Here is a 17,281-nt window from a genome sequence, read left to right as displayed (position 1 = left end):
CAGATATTGTGTTCTTATTTCTGACTGGTCCTTTTTTATGGTTTCTATGTCTTTTTCATGCTGTTGAGTATCCTTATAATCATTACTTTAAACTCTCTATCTGATAAATTGCCTCCATTTCACCTAGTTCTTCTTCTAGAGAATTCTCTTGTTCTTTGGGGCCCATTCCCCCCACCCACCTCCACTTTGGCTGCCTCTTTGTGTTTATTTCTATGTATTAGCTAGATCTGTAAAGACTTTGGTACAGACCTATGTCAGATGCTGCATGTGTCTGGACCTGGGCAACCTGTTTGGAGCTATCAGAGATACCATTTGTGCTGCCTTTGCTGGTCCTGGGTATGTGCAGAAAGAACCAGGCTGTGCACCAGGGCTAGTTTTTACTAGTACCAGGCCTGGGGCAGGGTCAGCTAAAGTCTCAGAGCTCCCAGAGATTCACCTACACTGGCAGGCTGTCTGTTAGGCATAAAGAGTAAAAGTCTTCCAGCAGTACTCCTCAGCATTCTGGCTTAAGCACCACAGGGTGGGACAGAGGAAAAATCTGTGGGAGGGGCTATTGCTTCCCCTCAGGCTGATGCTGCTTTGAGAAGAATGTTCTACCTGAGAAAGATGGCTCCTGCAGGATGGGGAATGACTCAGCACAGGGATACTGGCCGCTGTTCCTTCAGTTCTCTTCCTGTAGTCACCAGGCTGAGACTCTCTTCACAAGTCTGTAGTCCACTCTGCCCTCTCCCTGCTGGAGCCCAGGGTAAGTGGCTGCAAACAAAATTTTGTGTGTTGGCCTTTTAAGAGGCTCTTTGCCTTTCCAGCTGTCTCACAGAAACCCTGCTGCTTTTCACAGCTATATGTTATTTGGGTTCCTTTCCTGGTTTTGGTGTTGTTAACTGGGGAGCCTAGCTTGGGGTTTAGACCCCACACTTTTCAGGGGAACCTCCTGGCTGCTGAAATACCCTCTGGAGCAGGGCCAAGCAGCTGCTTGGCGCCCTCTTGTGCCTCTTCTGTACTCCCTACCAGTCACATTGTGGTGATGTAACTTCTTCTGTCTGTCCGTGGTTATAAAGCTCCCTTCCAGCTACTGTTCAGTTGGTTATTCAGGATGATTTTTCTATAATTTATCTGTAATTCCAGTTTGGTCTTGGGAAGAGGTTAATGTAGCTTCCACTTACTCTTCTGCCATCTTGGGTCCCAATCCTGCCCTGGTTCTTACACAATCTATGCAAGTGCCAACCAATGTCTTCTCCCTTTTCCTCACTGAATTATCTCTTTTTTCCCTGTATTTTATGTGGCTTTGACATCTTGGGGTCTTGCTAGTCCTGGAGAGACTGCCTCTCCAGGGGCTAGCAAATTCCAAGAGATAGTAAACAACTTGCCTGTGAGACTTTCATATGCAAGCCAGCCAATCCAAAGGCCATATCACCAGCCATCTCCTTTATCTGACTTTCATATGTCAAGCCAATGTTTTCCCTGTCCTAAATCACTCAGGGCCAGTATCACAGCTAGAGACCACTCAGAGCTCAGAGCCCTCTGAACTTATTAAACCACCCAAAACTCAGCTTGCTCAAACTTGCCTGTCCTCTCTTACCCATTTTATCTTTCCCGTAGAAACTACAGTAAAGGCTTTGGGCCATGCTTCCACTCCCCTCACTCCTCCTGCCTCCTGACTGACCCTGGTATTCACCCATGTGGCTCTGTGTGGCATTGCATGCCTCTCCTCTTGGGAACTAAGTAATAAACTCTTCTTTCAAAGGCAATTGTCTGTGTATTTGGTACCTTATATTACCTGATCCGAACAGATTCTGGGTACATTTTAAAACACTCCAATATTCTTCTATACCCCCATCTCAGCTCCTATAAGAAGTTAAAATTAGCAGTCAGCTCTGGTCAGGAGTCATAGCTCAGACAGGGCTTGGTGGCAAAGGCAAGCATAAACCTTCAGTTACCTTAGAACACATTGTTTCTGACCATGTAACTAATTGGAACAACCTGTGAAGCCATACTGCTCTTACTTACTGAGGTGCAACCACACCCTAAAGGTTAGTTGAGTGCTCTCCTGAAAAAGAAATGTAAATGTGGTGAACTAGTAGAATTCAAATTGTGGATATTTTGACCCAACCACGTATCATGCTCAGCAAAAAGTAATATTATAAGTTAAAGTACACAGACCCTCTGATTAGGAGTTGGTAAAAGATGCAGCAGAGCCCCCAGAGGACTGCTAGGAAAAGATTCATTGAATGAGAATAAAATAATACAAAGTCATATCCCTTGAGTTTTGATTTTACTTGGCCCTGGCAGAAAATATGCTTGAAATGTGGAGAACTCTCAGTTGGAAATGGACTTAAATTTTGGAAGAATACATCCAATAGTGTTACAGCAGGAAATTAACTTTGATAGGAACACAACATGGAAATAAGATTAAGCCAGAAAGATACTGAAGATGAAGCTGCTGAAATACTTTGTTCTTTCAAGTGAGTGGTACGTTTGAATGCAACAACCATAGTTAAATTGAAACATTAAATAATCATTCTTAAGAGTTTGCATTTAAGGAACAGGAGGCCGAATTGTGTTAGTCTCTCTGAAATGACTCCATCTTATCATCTGAAAATGCTTGATTCTGCTATGAGGCAACAGGAGATTAATCTTCAGTAAGCTAACAGTGAACTTAGAGGAAATTAGTTGACAAAATTTCATAAAACAACACATTCATCAGGAGTATATTGACCTCCTCCACCCCGTGAGGAGTGTGTTGTAGGCTCAATACATGTCGTTTGTCGCCTACACACCATCGACCCATGTTTTCATTCTAATTGTGCCCAAATTTTTCTTTGGGAAACCACTGTTCCTCTATTGTGTAACAGCTCTGTGGTTTTGGTCTTGACCCCCTTCCATCTGCTTATCCCTAGCAGGCTAATCTCATTTTCCATGCCACAGGGATTGGTTGAGGGATCCTAGATTTAAGCCAATCGGTGAATGATTTTATCCTGGCCAGAGGTTGGTCGGATCTGAGTGAAGCTCAGAACTTTTGTCCTGTGCCTCAGTCTTACTCCTCCTGAGGTGAATGAGGAAGCCTGCTGTTCTGGATGCAGCAGGAGCTATGTTGTCATCGTGCCAGCAGCCAGTCTGAAGACTAAGTCAGCAAGAAGAAGAGAGGAGAGCCAAGAGAGCTGTGGAAAATAGAGCCAGAGCCCAGATGAGACCAGGCCACTGCCTGTCTACCCTCTGGAGTTTCTAGTTTCAGGATTTAGTAAATGCCCTTTGTGGTTTGCTAGTTCGTTTGCTTGTTGGTTGGTTGGTTGCTTGCTGAGGGGTGGGGATGAAAGGACTTACAAGTGTTGGTTCTTTGCCTTTACCTTTATATAAGAAGCATAAATCTTGGTTCTTTATATTTAGCTTCATTGTGGAATGACTAGGTTTCCTCCCTCACCCTTTTCTGGCAGGAAATATTAGCAAGAGAAAGATTCTTTTCTTTTTTTTTTTTTTGGAGCCATTTCATTCTGAAGAACCTGACATTTTCCCTCAGGCTCTATCAAAGGAAACATGAGATGGTGAGCATTGCCTGAGAGAGCTGGGAGAGAACTATGAAGGAGGACATGGAGGAAAAATGACCCAGACATCCCTGATTCATTCCCCAAAAAGAACAACCCTGTTACCATGCTTTCCCTAGGTGTTCAGACATCATTTTATGCATAAATAGTAAGAGGTTGGTGTTTATGTTTAATGCTTCTCTACCAATAGGATTCAGATTAGTAGAAACATGCCTGCCCAATTAGTGAGGTGGGTCTGCCAGGGGCTTATGAGTGCAAAAGGCTGAGGAATCTCCCAGGAGAGATGTCATTTTCTGGAAAGCCCAGGCAGCAAGCTGAATATAGTGAACAAAACCTTAATTTTTAGAGCAGAAAAATAATTTAGAGCAGAGCCCCAAGTGGACTCACATGTGGTTCCTCAGATAAGAAAAAAGAAGGCTGTGGGTAAAAAATGAAAGAAGCTAAATAAGGAGAGAGGGAAGGAGGGAGGCAGGGAGAGAGAGATGTGGCTGCCCAGGAGTGATCTCAGGTGCTGGCTTTGGCCACTGTCCACAGGAACTTAGGTTTCAGCTGCTTTTTCTGTCGTGGTCTTGCCTCATCTAGAGTGCAGGCAAAGCCAGGATGAGGTCCCAGTGGCTGGCCAATTAGAGATGACACATCAGTCTTCAGAGGGCTTGATTTGTACCTTATGGTTTGGTCCTTCAATATGTTACCTTTCATATAAACATTCTTGAGTATTCCATCTTTTAAAAACCCTATGTTTCATTCTTTCTATCTTTATAACATGTCTTACTGATCGCCAGCTATCCACAGTTAGCAATGCATCTCGTGAATGCTGCTGGTGTCTCACAGCCACTTGCTTTGCTATGTTTATTTAGGGCATCTCGTGAGTTTCACCCATCCTCCTTACTTTTTCTCATCTGCTGCAGTAGAACTGAATATTCTCAATTAAATACGTAATATGAGACACACGTTACAGAGCATATACATTTTGCCTGCCTCACACAGAGAGTGCCTCACCATTCTCACCATCACCTACATGTCAGTGAAAGAAATGAGCAGGACAAACTAAACATGTGGCTTGTGTCCTTCAGCAACTCAGACGTGGAGATGCAGCTGCCGCTGTCATCTTCTATCGAGTGCTCACTCTCAGCTACATGTCTGACATGCACAGGTGGGGCAAAGGTAGGTGTACAGTCACGAGTGCATGACACAGTTTATTCTGCATTATTATTTATTTATTTATTGCTGTATTATTTCCCATACAAACAACTATAAACCTGCTTTTGCCCTACCGAGCACTATCTTATCCAGTCCTCACAATGCATCCGTGTGGCAGGTATCATTCATTACATCAGGTCTCCAGGCAAGAGAGGCTAAGAGAAGGAAGGTGACCTGTCGGGGTCATGTGGTATGAAGGAGCAGAGCAAGGAAAAGGGCCAAGGGCCCTCTGACCCCCAAATCTTTCTTCTGGCTGGACTAAGTCATTCCCAGAGTCCCCATGGGAACTTATTCTACTCCCTCGTGCCCCTCCCCCACCCCACCCCTACCTCTGTGAGTGTTTGGCTCCTACAGAGACCTCCAGGATGCCTTATTCTTCATGAGTTTATTTCAAATAATGATGTGGCATTAAAATTTAGGTCACACATCAAGCAAATTAAAGAGGATTACTAATTTAAAAATAAGCCAAAGACCTGCATGGCATAAATGAGTTGTGAAAGCGTTGTGTCAGAAGGAATGGACAGATTATTTAGTTAGCAAAGAGGAAAATGTAGCTGGATGGGGCAGCACTGTATCCATGCAGGGCAGCACTAATGTGGTGCAGAGAACAGCCACACTTTTCTGAGCAGTAATATGGGCTGGATGCTATACACACATTACTTCAAATCCACACAGCCACGCTGAAAGGTGGATAGACAGAGGGGAAAATGAGGCTCAGGCTGGTTCATAACGTGCTCCACAGTGCTTAGCGAAGAAGTGGTGCAGCTGGGTTTTGATCGCAGGTTCCCTTGCTCCTTTCCGCTGACACCCTGCCCGAGCCAGCACTCATGGTGGAGAGAGTGTGGTGGCTGGATGGGACTAGAGGCCTACAGAACTCTGCGACTGTTTCAGAGGGACAAATGAAAGCCTTTGAAAATGGAATATGCGATATCAGAATTATAAAAGGTCCATTGGAAAAATGAAGAGGAAGAACCTTTGTTTATCCAAATTTACTCATGTGCGGTAGAATACATTTTCTGCATGAAGTGCTTAAAGTGTCCTGGGGGGTGGTTTACAAGGGTCATTAGCTGGATTGATTAAGGAGGAAAAAAGTCTCAAGTCAGATTATTAGTTGTTAAATGTTCTGTGCTTTCTCACCCTTGCTTCAAGGAGATAAGAACTGTTAGGAGTATACAGCATGAATTTTTATGTGTTTAAAAATACAAATCTCAATTTCTTTGTATCCATGGATATCATGTTTTCTAAAACATAGCTTAAATAACTATAAAATGTCATAAAATATGACCGGACTAGATGGCAGAAATATTTTATCAGTTGCACCTATTGTCAATCATTTCAGATCTCTAACTACCCAAATTGAATTCCCTGGGATTCTTGTCTCATTTTTTCCTTTCCTGACTTGAACTGCATTTTCCCCCAGTGACTATAATATATTTTGGTTTAACTTCTGATGGCCATGGTAGTTGTTATAATTGATGTCTCTATGCCACAGCTCTTTTTGACAAGCTGAAATTAAATAAAAACATATCTTACAGTTTCTAAATCTAATCACATTATTAGGCTGCATCCTTCCACAGGACACACAGTGTTACTGGAAGAATGGGACTATACTTGTGGTAGGAGATGCGTAGCTCTGCCATGAATTTGCCTCCATAGAACATAGCTCTGTATCTAATTTCTGTCAAAAGAAGAAAGAAAGAAAGAAAGAAAGAAAGAAAGAAAGAAAGAAAGAAAGAAAGAAAGAAAGAAAGAAAGAAAGAAAGAAAAAGAAAGAAAAATAGCACTCTAAAGCAAAAGTCCTCATTTTAGGCAGTGGCCTTTAATCAGCTTAAGCAATTGGTCAACACATTCAGTTACTTGGGAGTACATTTTTCAGCTAAATTATGTTGAAAAGCTCACCTGTAAGTTACATTATTTAAAATGTAACATTCCAAAGTTTTGATGGTGGTAGTGGGAAACGAACTTCTACTTTCAAAATTTTAGGCTAGAAGAATCATTTCTGAGCTTTGATTGTTAAGTTTTGTGGGAAGAAGCAGCACCGGACAGTTCTGCACCAGAACTGTTTTCTGAGGACAGGGAGACCCTGCCCATGGGACCCCCTTGGCCCGTTTCTGCGGCAGAGGTGTGGCGGGTCTCCATAAAGGGCATGAGTCCTCCTTAGGCATTTTGATTTTCACAAGGTAACAACCTTGTTATCTTTTTCTCAGCTGCTTGTCTAATCTTACTGAACTCCCAGTGATTGACTCTCAAAGCAGGGTCATGAGGTCACCAGCCCATTGACGCCCTGGTGTTCTGGACGCTAGCCAGAATCAGGCCAAACGACGGGGATCACCTGGTGCTGGCCCTTGTGGAATTGGGCTGTCTTGGAGGCTGTGCTCATTGGGATATTAAAGTGCTGTGGGTTGGTCATGGTTGAATTTATAGCTCACTAGCAAGGCTTCTTCTTTCCGTTTTGCATAAAACTTTTTTCCTACTCTGGCTTTGCTGTGAAACAGTGTCAATAGCAGAAATCAGGGAATTTTGCTTTATGATCTCTTCATCGGCTGATTGGGACACACCTGTGACTGGTAATTTACAACAGGTGGGCTTGTGACAAGGGGATGTTCAGGGAGCAATGGCCCATCAATTTCTACTTAAGGATCTGTCCTCCTGGGTGTTGCTTTGTTTCCTAAATATCTCCTCCCACACTTCTTGTCCTGGATTGCTTCCACAGTCCCCACTGTCTAGCACTGCATCCTCTCCCATAGGACAATGATCTTTCACGTAGGATAACAGAATTCTGGTCCCAGGTCCTTCTTCTTTCTGCAGGTTCTCTTGGATCTTGGCAGTCTCTTTATCCACTCTAGCTCCTACTGACTTCTCAGGTCAGGAAAGTGGGAGGAAGTAGTGGATGCTTCAACTCCATTTGAAGTATCTAAAATCAAACACATTTTACCACCAGTATTTTTGGTAGCAGTATGGTTTCGTAAGCTGAGCCTTAGTACAGGAGCTGGGGTTGTCCACGATGCTCTTGATGTACAAAGCCTCGACATTCTGCCAGTTCTTTCAAGCAACGACACCAGGAAGCTGACAACTAAGTGGATATTGTACACAAGCTCATCATCTGTCATCTTCACGTGACCAACAGCCAGTGCCAGACACAGCAGCTTCTTCATCTGGAACTTGATCGTGGATTGTGCTTCATCGACTTTGGCCACCATGATCTCATTGCAGGCGAGTGAGGAAGGAAATCTGCCAGCCTTATTCGGGCTGGGGCCCAGGACCTGTGGGACCTGCTCGATCACCAAAAAGGCATCATACTTCTTGACCAGCTTCTTGACCAGGTTCTTATTCTTGTTGGGTTTCTTCAGCACCTCGATATGTCCACAGCCTTGGCCTCATCAATGTGCTGCTGGCCCCCTAGACCACACATGGAGAATTTGGGGCGGGAGTGGATTTAAGCCTGATGGTGCCTGGGGGCCACAGTTCTTCAAGCTGATCTGCAGCTCTACTTTCTCCAGAAACTTCCTGCCCATGTGCTGGCCCCCTGCAGGCCTTCCCACACCGCCTCGTAGAGGGTGTCACAGGAGACGTTGCTGCTCTTGGTTCCTCAGGCTGCAAAACACAGCAAAGAGCTCACCTGCAACCTTAAGTATTTATTGCATATAGATGTGACAATGTGACTTCAATATTCACTTCCAGTTGGCCTGAACCAAGACCAGTTCGGTCTAGGTTCACTGCCAGTCCAAGATAAAGGTTATAAATTCACATCTTTTCTGTCCCAAATGTCAGCTCTATATCCCATGAAACTTGAGACATTTCTTGAAGCAAACCTTACAGGAAAAGTTATAAAACTTTATTAAGAGATATAAAAGAGATCCCAAGTAAATGAATAGACATATCATGTTTATGGGAAAGAAGATAATATCATAAACATGCCAATTCTCTTCACCTTGAATAGTTTCAAAGCAATTGACTCAAAATCATGGAACTTGCTAAACTGATATTGCGATTTATATGGAAGAGTAAAAGTCCCAAAACAGCCAAGATACTTCTTGAAACACTTATCAGAGCTTAATGCAAAGCCGTGATGAAGACAATGGTGTAACAGTATGAGGGTAGATATGAGGTAATATTTACATTGTAGCAAAGTACAGCCCATCCTTGAATAATGTTGTTTATTTATAATATTGATGAAATGCCACAGGAACTTAACTCTTGTTTAAATCAGTTAGCCTATGGTAAAATTTGTTCTGGTACATGTTGTTTCACTTACAAATCACAGAACCTATTGACAACATTAAGTGAGGACTCACTATCCCCCCAAGTGTTTATTAACTAGATATTAATAAGTTCGAAACACTTATTACATAACTCTATAGTAGAGAAATTTGGCAGACACCAGATTAACCAATTCACAAAAGCTAAGTTCCCCAGCAACGGGACAAATCGACATCACATGCCTCCATACAGGATTCACTGAGAAGGACGCAGAATCCCTCCGGTGGTATTCTGGCTGAAAAAGCATAACCTAAAGCTGATTATGAGGAAACACCAGGCAAATCTATAAGGAGGGACATTTTACTAAATAACTGTCCTATACTCTTCAAAGTGCTGAGATGATGCAAGACAAAAGACAGGGAGCTGTTCCAGGCTGGAGGAGACGACACAGGCCCCCCCGGCAAGTACACACACATGGCCCTGATGACATCCAGACGTGTGGAAGGAACTGTTGGGACAGTTGGCGACATCTGAGTAGCATGTGTGAATTTGATGGTAGCATTGTATCAATGCTCCTCTCTTGATTTTGGTGGTTGTGTTTGACTATTAGGAGTCCATCTTTGTTTTTAGGAAATACATATTAAAGTGTCGATAAATAATGAGATGCCATGTTTGAAACTTACTCTCTAATGTGGTTCAGAGGAAGAATTATACACATGGAGGAAGAGAGAAAGACAGAGAATGAGGATGATAAGGAAAATGTGATAAAATGTTAACAGCTGTAAAGTGGGTGAAGGATAATTTACGATAGAAACGCTTTGTATTTTTCTCTCAACCTTTCTCTAAGTTTAACTTATTTTGAAGTAAAGAGTGAAAAGAGTACTTTGGGAACTCCTTCAAACAATAAGGGAAGCATGAACAACACAACATAATGAGAGGAAAGACGGACAAACCTTCCACTCAGGAGGGTCCGCGTGCGGCCCGCAAGGCTGTGATGACATGTGGTGCCGATCGAGACCACGGCGAGATGCCACTTTGTATCCATTAGCCGGCCTAAATTTAAAAATATGAAAATGCCAAGTGTTAGAATTTGGTTTCAAATGATCCCTCATACACTTTCGGAGGGAGCATAATTTGTTACTGTCACTCAGAACAACAGTGTGTCATTATCTTGAAAAAAACCAAACATTTTTATTCGAGTGACTCAGCCATTCCATCCTAGTATATAGCGAAGACCACCTCTAAAGCGCCCCCAGCTGGAATGTGCACAGCAGGCTCACAGCGGCGCTATTTAAATAGGAAAACTCTGAAAAGAGCCTGAGCGCCTGTCAGCTGACGAGTGGGAAAATGAGCTGTGGTACATTTGCACCACGGAGAATCTTAGCAATATAACACCAAATTAAAAAGGAAGCCATCCCCTGATCACATACAGCATGATAATGTTTTTAGAAAGTGAAAATAACTAAATTTTAAAGTAATGGCCCTGGCTGGTGTGTCTCAGTGGCTGAGTGGCAACCTGCGAATCAAAGGGTTGCCAGTTCAATTCCCAGTCAGGACACATGCCTGGGTTGCAGGCCAGGCCCCCAGTTGGGGGCATGGGATAGGGAAACAGTTGATGTATCTCTCACACATTGATGTTTCTCTTCCTCTCTTTCTCCCTCTCTCCCCTCTCTCTAAAAATAAGTAAGTAAAATCTTTAAATAAGTAGTGAATATGTAGAAGATTAATAAAATTATATATTAAAAATGCAGAGGGCCCTATTGGTGTGACTCAGTGACTGAGTGCCGGCCTGGAAACCAAAGGGTCATTGGGTCGATTCCCAGTCAGGGCACATGCCTGGCTTGTGGGCCAGGTCCCCAGTTGGGGGCGCATAAGAGGCAACCACACACTGATGTTTTTCTCCCTCTCTTTCTCCCTCCCTCTCCCTCTCTCTAAAAGTAAATGAGTAAAATCTCCAAAAACAAAGCAAGGGGGTAGTGAGCACACAGGATAAGATTTTGTTAGCACAGAAAATACCTGCCTTTTAAAGGTGAATTGATATTTCTATCTTTAGGAAAAAAATTGGTAACTTTTAATTAAAAAGCTTTTTTTGTGTGTTTATGCACCAACTTCCTGAAGTCTTAGGGCTCAGCCTTATCTAGGATGCCTATTACATTGACATGACCTGTAGTTTATTATGATGAACAAAGTAAGAAATTTTATACACTAAAATTTAAGTTCCAAGAGGAAAGGAAGTTTTGCCTTTTGTGTCCAATATTGTATCTTAAGGGCCTATAACAGTTTTTTGGCATATAGAAGACAATCAATAAATAATATTTACCAATAATGAATAATAATGAATGAAAACATCTATTTGCAAATGTTTAACAGTAACATTGCAGTAACATGAAATGTCCAGTGGGTGGAGCCCATGTTGCATATTCACAGTGTACACAAAGTAAGGTGTGAAAAATTTTTGGATGAATGCTCCCATATCCTTCGGTGAACTTTAGGTGGTCCATGGGAACTCTTTAATAAGCTTATATTTTCTGTGAAGTACTAATTCAAAGCACAAAGTTTCAACTATTTTAGTGTTTACCAGCTTTCTAACAAAGATTAAATCATTTGTTTCTTGAGTTAATGTCAAGTGGGAAGTTTTTCCTCTCTGAGATTCAACTAGATTGTTAAATTTTGTTGCACTTATTTCTGGGTTAAAAAAAATAAGAATGTTAAAGAATGAGAAGATCTGTTCAAGAGAAGGAGAGGTTAAAATGTGGTAAAAAATATATAACACAAATGCCAACTCTGTTGACACCTTCTAAAGGACCATAGAGCGAAGCAATTTTCTCTGCCCCTTAAATGTTCGTCCTTACACGGCTCCGCACATCTGTTAAGGGGGCCCACTTCTCTGCCCTTCCCACTTCGGAAGCCTTTGATTGTGTTCTCTGGAACTCAGGATCTGTCAGATGCAAAATTCACAGGGCCTCCACGTCTCTGAATATTCACCTCAGGGTTTTGCTCAGTGGAAACCCGGCTCTTAGTGAGCACCCTGCTTCCCTGCTGCTCTCTCTCTCTCCCCTGCTGTGTTCCCGCCATGCACTGGGCCGAGAGGTGCCGCCAGCTCCTCACTGCCGTCCTGACCAGCCCTTCTCCCTTCCATCTCCTGAAAACTCCCGCCTTGAAGTCCCTGCTTCAGACTCTTCCACAACCCTTGCTTCCCACAGTCATCTACTTCCTGACTCTTCCCTTAATTTCTTTAATATATTTAGCTTCTGGTTCACTGCCATTTTCCTCTTAAAATTCCTGTAATAATTTTTAGCTATTTCAGTACCCAGATAAATGATCCTTTCAACACTTCGTGCTCTTGGTTCCGTAGCCCCTTCTCCTCCATGGATCTTGTCCCTTTCCTTCCCTCAGTCGTTCTCTCCCATGGTCATACCCTTGCCCTTGTGTTTTCCAAAACAGCATTAACCTCGTTCAAGCACCCACATTCCCACCACCACACCCTGCCTTTCCAGCTCACTCCCTCTGCAGTCCTGGCTCACTCCCCCACCCCACCAGACCTTTACTCTATAGATCTGACCACAGTTTCTCCTCTCAGTCCCCCTCAGTGTACAGCCTGGCCTGGCCTGGATCCCATGCTTTGACATTGTATGAAGGCCCGTGCCAACTCGTGATGTCCTTGCTTCATCCTTGTGTCTGGAAAACCCCAGTCCTAGTTAAATCTAACGCTCTGCTCTCTCCATGCCTGCCTCCTTGCAGCTGAGCACAACTGGATAAAAACCCACAGCCGTGGCCACTGGGCTCGAGCGAAATCTATCTCCATTATCCTCACCTGGATCCATCCTGCTGCCTGGCTGCCTCTGTTCTGTCTCCCTCGTCCATTCCTTCTCCCACTTTTCTAGGTGAATTATTAATCAAATTTCAAACCGTGCATTTAAAAAATGGAATAGATTAGTGTAGGCTAGAATGTAATAGAATTCATACCATATAATAAAGGTAAATATTATTTCACAGAATGTTTGTTTCAGCTATATGTACCCATATTTACATATACATATGTGCTGGGTTAGGATGTAAGATATATTTTTGTGCTAAAAAAATTTAAGGAATACTGTCTTAGACAATTATTTCACATCTTCTCTTCTTATTTTTTAATGGCTTTTTTTCCTTCACCTGAGGACATGCTTATTGATTTTAGAGAGAGGGCTAGGGAAAGAGAGAGAGAGAGAGAGAGAGAGAGAGAGAGAGAGAGAGAGAGAGAGAGAGAGAGAAACATCAGTCGGCTGCCTCTCGTACGTGCCCAGACTGGGGACTGAACCCTCAAACCCAGGCATGTGCCTTGACCCGGAATTAAACCTGAAACCTTTAAGTTTCTGGGATGATGTTCCAATCAACTGAGCCACAATGGCCAGGACTTTCCTTAAATTTTTATCACCTCCTTCATCTCCTTGCTGTTATCTGAGGACATTTTATGACGAGATTAGGAGAACTTGTTCACCTGCTGACCTGCCTGTAACCATTTCCCACTTTCCTTTATGTACTCTCCATGTCCCTCCCTATTTCAGCCCAGTCCCTTCATTTGTCTCCTAGATCCCATCAATTCTAAACTTCCCAAAGACATTGCTTATTAATTATGTAGCAATTAGTTAGCACCTCAGTCCGGTTCTTTCCTACTGCATCATTAATTTCCTCCTTTCTGCTAGATCATTCTTGGTAATGTGGAACATTCTATGATAGCTCCCATCTTAAACACAAATATCAAAACCAAACAAAGCCTTTAGTGATTCTGCTGTAGCCACCATGTCATTTTTCTCCTCCTCTTTACAGCAAAACTCCTTTAAGGAGTCAACACCTGATGTCCCTGAGGCCTCTCCTCCCATCATAATCTGTCCCTACTCCAAGGAGGCTTTTACTCTCACGATTCTGTCAGAACCTTTCTATAAGGTTGTCAGTGACCTCTCTCTGAAATCCAATGAACTTTCCCGAGAGATCACTTCCCCCTCTTTGAACCACTTTTCCTACCTAACTTTCAAGATACCGAGCGCTGCATGCTGGTGCCCCTGTAGTTTGCCTCCTCTTTCCCACATCATGCCCTGTGGACGTCGGAGTTGCCCACTCGGAGTCGGAGTGCCCGAGGCCTCAGTCCGTGGGCCTCTTCTCTTGTTTATTTGTGCTTATCCCTTGGAGATTTCATGTAGTCCCATGGCTCTAAATAGCACATATATACTGATGATTTCCAAGTTTATAGAACACAGATATTTTCCCTGAACCTCTGACTCATATGTTCAATTGCCCCCTCAACCCCTCCACTTGGGTGCTTAATAAGCATCTCAGATTAAAACTGTATGCCTGCCCTGCTCCTCCCACAGTCTTCCCTGTGTCTGTCTAACAGAAACTCTGCGCTTCCTGTCGCTCAGGGCACAAACCATATTGCCAGCCTTGGCTTCTCTCTTTCTTTTGTACACTATGTGCATCCAGTTGATAGCACCAAATCCCACTGGCTCTGTCTTCAAAATAACCTGAACTCAAGCACTTTTCACCACCTCCATGGCTTCTGCCCTGGAACCAAGCCTCTGTGTGTGGTAGGTATTGGGGGCACAAACATGAAAAGGCATGCTTGGTTGAACTCAACTGATTCATAATTATAATAAGACAAATTAGTATCATAATACAGGAATAATCACTGCAGGGTGAGCATGGAGTTGGGAAAAGCTTTGTAAGTAAACTGGCCTTTGACTGGATCTTGAAGGATGGGTAGAGTCAGCCAGGTGAAGATGAGCAGAAGAGAGAGAGTTTCAGGCAGAGGGGGCAGGGTGTGGAGGTATGATGTGGTCTGGGAATGGTAAGGGATTTGAGAAAGTTGAAGACACTTCCCTATTTGTGCCATGCCCTAATGCTAATGTGAACCAGGAGGCAGATGTTTTCAAGAAGCATTTCCAGTTCATTCACTGACCATTTTGAAGGCAAATTTGGGTTAAACATGTGTTATATGGTCACATATATACTGTCTTATGAAGGTTATAAACTGTATGTTCCAACTATATGACTTTGTGGAAAAGGCAAAACTATGGGGGCAATAAAAAGATCAGAGGTTGCCAGGAGTAGGAAAGAGGAGAGATGAATGGGAGAGGGTGGGAAATGTTCAGGGCAGTGAAAAGAGTCTGTGTGAGACTACAATGATAAATACATGTCATCATACATTTGTCCAGACCCACAGAATGCACAGCACTAAGAGAGAACCCTACGATAAACTATGGACTTTGGGTGATTAAGATGTACCATTCTTGGTTTGAAAATATACCATTCTGCTGAATGACATTGATAATGGAAAAGGCTATGCACGTGTTGGGGCATTCACTATATAGGAAATCTCTCTACCTTTTTCTCTATTTTGTTGTAAGACTAAAACTTCTCTAAAAAATTGTGTAAAAAAAAAGTCAAGGTTTATGTTTTTAAGGGATTTCTTGTCCTTAGTGATATGATAGTAAAATAGACTAGAAGGCCAGAAAGAATATATTTTACCTCCCTGAAAATGTTCATTCAAGAAATGTTGAAACAGTAAATGAAACAATACTCATAACACTTAATTAGAAGTTTTAAAATACTCAATACTTGCATTCAGCAGTCTTCAAAATTAATCTATTAATGTGAGAAAGCTCTGACCTGGAAATCCATTTTCCCCTCATCTCTTTCTGTTTCAGAGAATGAAGTGTCTTTTTTCTTCTTGGAATTCAGCCTCTCACCCTAGTCCTTTGACCGCTTTCTGCTGGTTTCCTCTGGGGTGTTGCTTCATCATTTACTCACTCATTTATTCAGTTGGCAAACATTGGATACCTCTGTCAGGCACTGTGCTGTGAGGGAGAAGAAAAGAAATAGACACAATGCAAGGCCACAGGAGGTCCTGTTTAGTGAGCTTCCTTTGTCTTCCACCTTTTTGTTGTCAGTGGCTTCTCCCAAGTTCCCAACATGCTTATACTCTCCTATCCTAACATACTTTTTCCTGTGACAATGGAACCATTATTTCTCTTCCCTGACCACCTCCAATATTACTCTATTTCTTTTCTTCCATTCTCATTCAGGTTTCTTTAGGAGTCATCCTACACTCACTCCCTCCCCTTCCTCACCTGCCTTTCACTTAGCAATTCTCTGCAATTTGGCTTCAGTCCCTGTCATTGCACTGAATCCCCCCCACCAGTGTAAGAGTCAGCCCAATGGCATGTGTCTTGCCAAATCCAATGATTATTTTTCTGTCCTTATCTTTTTGGACCACACTGCTGCAATTATAACTCTTGATTTCTTTTTCTTGCAAACTCTATGCCCTTGACTTTGACGAACTACTCACTGCTGGTTATGCAAAACCTTCCCGCTTTCTTTGATCATCTTCCTGGGCTATTCCTCCCTAGCTTCTTCCCCGTGACCCTCAGCTCTATTTTTGGTTCTTTGCTTCTTCTTCCGTATATGGTTGTCAAACAATCTCATTTGCTCTTATGGTCTTAAATTTCTTACTCTGATTCTGATTTTCGGTTGCCAGCATATATATCTGCTTGTATGTCAGACTGTCTACTGCTTATAACAGTGGCTCGATGTCTGTGAGACAGGTAAACTCTACATGTTAAAACTGAAGCTCTTTCTTCCCCATTCCACCCCAAAACTGCTCCTTATCCATCAACTCATTACTTCTTCTCTCTCCCATTCCTTACAACTCTGTCTTCTCTCTCCCATTCCTTGTAACTCTGCTGTCATCAAGAATGCTGATCCTAGGCTATTCATTTCCTGCACTGGTCCCCTCCCCTCTATCTCTATTACAATTGCTCCAGTTCAGCCCACCACCATCCCTTTCTTATATCATGTATAGCTTTTAGCTTATGCCATACTGTTTCACGCCTCCATGTCTTCAGTCACCCTTGGCTTGAAGTGCCCTTTCTTAAACTGATAGACTTATTCATCCTTCAAGACTTGCTCAAGAATTGTCTTCTCTAGGAAGTCTTTTCTGAACTATGCAAACTTTTGTTTTACTTTAGTCAATTTATTTTATTGCATTCACTTTAAAAGAAATTATCTACTTACATGTCTTTTAGCCCATTATACAGTAATTTCTGTGAGGTAGGGACCATGCTCTATCTATCTTTGTTCTCTTTGTATCTTACCCAGTGCCTGGCATACGATAAGCTATGGAACCTAAACATAGCTAAGATTTCCCCACTCAGTTGCAGTCTGTAAGCTTTAGTATATCACAAGGTGCTTGGTCTTTTCTTCTTACTAAGCAAGCATAGACTGAGTGCTTCCTCTGTGTGGGCACTGTGGAGGGGTGATCACCATGTTCCCTGAGAAGGGCAAGGGGATTGCTATGGCCACAGTGG

At 42.7% G+C, this 17,281-nt stretch overlaps 1 pseudogene; it reads right to left on the bottom strand.

The window, feature by feature from the left end:
* Window positions 1-7,670: 7,670 nt before the first annotated feature.
* On the bottom strand, window positions 7,671-12,803 carry LOC123812565 (annotated as a pseudogene).
* Between the last annotated feature and the right edge of the window lie 4,478 nt (window positions 12,804-17,281).

This window comes from Phyllostomus hastatus, unplaced genomic scaffold, assembly GCF_019186645.2.
Source record: "Phyllostomus hastatus isolate PE091 unplaced genomic scaffold, TTU_PhHast_1.1 phas_scaffold_93, whole genome shotgun sequence".
NCBI classification, from domain to species: Eukaryota; Metazoa; Chordata; class Mammalia; order Chiroptera; family Phyllostomidae; genus Phyllostomus; species Phyllostomus hastatus.
This window is presented reverse-complemented; position numbering and strand designations above follow the sequence as displayed.